The following is a 4,355-nucleotide window of genomic DNA, read 5'->3' on the forward strand; positions in this document are numbered from 1 at the left end:
CCGCTACCTCCCCGGCAACGGCGCCAAAATTTGATCGTTGTCGTGGGCGTCAAAAATAATTACACTTTCTTACTACTCAAAATATATAATGAAGCAAGGGTAAGAAATGATCATTTCCACAGAGAGGACTAAGGTTGTCAATATGTTTCGGTTTCCTATAAGTAACACGGGGGGGATTTTCTGTTTTTTATAAACTAAAATAAAATAAAAGAAAAACAATAAAAAGTAAACACGCAAATCAAGGATGTGAAATATTGGGTAAAGGTTTCATCTTCAATTGTAAACAAGTTTTTGAATATATGAATAGAATTCGTATTTAATCTCGCTATCATCAAAATCCTTAGAATACCTTATTGCAAGAATACTCCGTAAATTTCCTTAGTCATCACACTTCCATGTAAGACGATGCAAGTATGAATACTACCTAAAGAATAACTCGACGCCTTGCGCTAATCAAGTTCAATTCCCACAGAACATTAAGATTTGTGAAATAGGCTAATCACTGCAATTGAAACACATTGCGCAAAAAATTCGAACAAAGGTCAATTTTTACATATGATTACAAGAGTGTATCACTACAAACCATAATCATATCATGCTACTCGTATTCAAGGTTATCGCTCGATGATGAACCCTAAATTAGCTATACATATGGATGTGAGTTCAATCAATTCTAGACTTAACTAAACAAACATTCAATCATATTGCAATACATCAATCATGCAATTGTTATAAGCAGTAGAAATCAAACGATAATATGGAGACAAAACTAATTCATAAAATCCATAACTTGGTTGCAAAATCCAAATACATCTTTAACCAATAATAAAACTTAGTTACTTGTGTTTTTGGAAATCATCATAGAAAGCAAAGAAAAACTATCATGTGAAACCCTAGAAAAACAACAAGAAGCCTCCCTCATGGAGATATCTCGGTTTAGAGAAAGACTTTTCTATTTATATGCTTCTTCAATTCCAAAAGGATACTCTTTCCAAAACTTGGTCAATTCTTCTCAAAACCCGTATCCAATTGATCCACCAAGCCCATGTGTTAAAAAATCTCTTCTGGAAATTCTGGGTCCAAAATTGGGTCGCCGAATTGATGACGTCATCACCGGAATCCGGTCACTGTCATCGGAATCCGGCATCGAGAAACTTTCTATAGCCACCTGAATGATCAGAAACTATCACCAAGAAATTCTACACTTCCAGTAGCTCAACTTTGCTTCTCTGCATCCCACACATTCACAAAAGAACCACTTAAGCCAATTCCTTGTTCTTGCAAAAACGTGCCAAAAAAAGTGATTCGTAACTCATATATCCCACGGTCGACTCTTGCATCCGACTCGAACCCCCTTCATGATCCAGTGAAACTTTGCAATTCCCACTTTCCATTCTGAGATCTGGCAACTGGAACTAGTACCACCGGCTCTCCATTTTCGCTCACTTTTCGCACTGTTTCTGCAGTCTTGTTCAGGCACTGTCTCTTCCCTGCAATTCCATGCATTAGCACACTTCAATAGCACTAAGAAGACTCTCTCATATCACAACTGCCACTGTAACTGCATCTGAATCTCCACCATTGAACAACATCAAGACCATCACAGCCTCACTACATCAAGCTCGTACACCAACTTTACTACCATCGGGTGCAACACCATCCATATCAGATTCACAACCACGATGTCGATTCTCAAATCCATCTGATTTCAAACCAAATCCACCAAACCACCAGACTCATCTCCAATCACAGAACCCACTGCAACTGCAGATGCAACTCTTCATCTCAAGCCACTGCTCCAGCTCAAACCACAAAAACTAAGAATCATTTCAATCAACACCCGCAGTTTCAACCCATTCTAGTCCTCCAGCCGATGGCAACAGTTCCAGCACCATTACATCTCAGTACCACCATCAGTTCCATGCCATACTACTGCCACACTCCCCTGAACTCCAGTTTCACCATGTTCTTCTCATCCCAGCTGAAAGCAACAGCACCACTACAACTCCCATGTACAGCTCAACTACAATAAGTCAGCTGCACCAATCAGCTGGTTACTTGGCTCCTGCAATAACTGCTTGCAGATCCACTTCCTGCAGCTTCATAACAGCATCACTGTATCACCAGAACTGCCAATTTCAGTCCCTTACTCTCATAATCACCAGGATGAGCTATTCTTCTTCTTTCTGTGTGCGTCAGCAGCTTTATCTTCTAATTTCACCATATCAAATCGAACCAACTAATCAATTCAAAACTCATTCTTTTATTTCTCGATTTCAAATTCCAAACCAATTGTTCACAGACCTTTGAATCTCAGTTTTTCATCCTCCATCTCTTTATTCACAGAATCGATTTGAACTCCAGTTTGTACTTCAACCAGCTCTTGAATCTCTCTTCTCATAGACTGCAACTATGAATCAACTGCAGCTGCTGCCATCTTCAATTCTATGAATCCACCTCAAGTTCTCATTTATTCGACCATCCTCCTATCAATAGCAACAGCACATCATTTCTTCACTGTTTTTACGAATTAACACAAACCCAATCTCTTAATTTCTCTATTCAACTCAAACACAACAAAACCCTAACCTGATGGTGAATGATAGTAGTGATTTCATATCTTCTTTCTCTGATTCTCTAATTCAAACTGAAACCAACTTTTCCCTGGAAATTAGCAGTATCACTTCGGCTCAAATCCTCACCTGAACATCATCAAAACTTGCTCTTCCTATGATTCGACACTCCAGCAGTAATTCTCATTTGCAGCTCAAGAAGAAATGTTGTCTGAAACAAAAGAGCTCGACCTAGCTAGGTCTAATAGTACCGGACGGCTATTAACACCCATGGGCGGTTTTAGCAATTCTTATTATACTCCAACCGGTTGTCCTTTATCCTTGACTGTGTTCCGGGTATCACTCGTCTGGAAAATGATGCTTTTGCACTTCTTTCTCCAATTGAAGGCTTTCTTCTTCTTTTGCTCTAAATGAATCCAAAGCACCTATAAAACTCAAAAGGAATTGTAAGATACATAACTTACAAGAAACTCACAAAAAAAGCATAAACAATAGATATAAATTTAGGTGTTTTACAACACTTATCACCGACATTAGCTGAATAGTCTTGTTCACCCTACCCAAAACCATATCACTCATGAAATCCATGTCTAAACTCACATATCCCCCCAAAAGTTTAACACATTTGCTAGGCCTCCCAATGTCTTTGGGGAATAATTTTCAAAGCTTTGGCAACCTCCGACGTGTCGCCGAAAGTAGTGCCATCGTTAAGATACCAGGCGTATAAATCGAGCTTACAACGAGAAGCAATGGACTTCACTAGAGGGTGAAGAGCCAGAGCAAACATAAGGGGACCGAGTGGATCACCTTGCTGAACCCCCAAAGAAGAAGACAAGATGTACTGGTCATAGTAGAGTTTAGCAGGCCTAGCATAATAGAATTCAACCCAGCGAGAAATACCTGGACAATGAAGTCGAATCTCTTTAATGAGATGAGACCTTCCCACCATTTTGAAAGCATTCGAGAAGTCGATAAGAAACATTGACATCTTATCCGAGTGCCCTCTCAACTGTAGCAAACCATTTACAGCATGAAGTATACTTTCTCCCCCAACTGGCACACCAACACCAAACTGATGATCTCCTAAGTAAGAAGACATGGCCTTGACATCGGAGAATGCGCCTACCTTAGAGACCAAACGTCGCCAGATAGTGCCTACCGCAATAGGCCTTAACCCACCACCAGGTTTGAGTAAAGGCGTGAGAGGTGCACTGGCGATGAGCTCCCCCAAAACCTTAGGACACTTTCCAGCCAACCAAAGTTTGACCACCCCCGTGATCAAAGCCAACAAATCATATGCCGCTGCTGCACCACTCAAAGCGTCAACCAAATGCTGCGCACACAAACCATCGCGACCACAAGAAGTTCCTTTAGGGAAACTCTTGATAGCACCACGAACATCCCGTGAATCAACCGTGACCGGATCACAACAAAAATCTTCCTCTGGGATGGAAGGTGTTCGAGCATTGCTCGGTCGAACTCGTATGCCTTGCTATGTCAAGCATGTTTGTCAATGTTAGTGATCAAAATTATAAGTCCTGATTTTTAGTCTACTATAGATAAGTCACGGACTAGGATAGAAAGTGTAGTTGAGATCAAGAACTCCATGGAGGATCATCATACAAGACCAAGAACTACTCAAGGAACTGGTGGAACTTCATCGACAAAAAGGTATGTGGAGACTTGAACTTATCTATCACTCAAAATTCTATCTACTCTATCTCCTATCTTGAGACAAAAGTCGTTTTGCTATATAGACTTTGATTATACACATTTGCTATT

At 40.3% G+C, this 4,355-nt stretch overlaps 1 long non-coding RNA gene across 1 annotated transcript; it reads right to left on the bottom strand.

The window, feature by feature from the left end:
• Positions 1 to 796: 796 nt before the first annotated feature.
• On the bottom strand, positions 797 to 2,768 carry LOC113302364. The gene is made up of 2 exons (XR_003336821.1): positions 2,590 to 2,768; positions 797 to 2,486 (listed from the first exon to the last, which is right to left on the bottom strand). It is a non-coding gene; the product is annotated as an uncharacterized LOC113302364 (long non-coding RNA).
• Between the last annotated feature and the right edge of the window lie 1,587 nt (positions 2,769 to 4,355).

Source organism: Papaver somniferum, chromosome 8, assembly GCF_003573695.1.
Source record: "Papaver somniferum cultivar HN1 chromosome 8, ASM357369v1, whole genome shotgun sequence".
Classification (NCBI taxonomy): domain Eukaryota; kingdom Viridiplantae; phylum Streptophyta; class Magnoliopsida; order Ranunculales; family Papaveraceae; genus Papaver; species Papaver somniferum.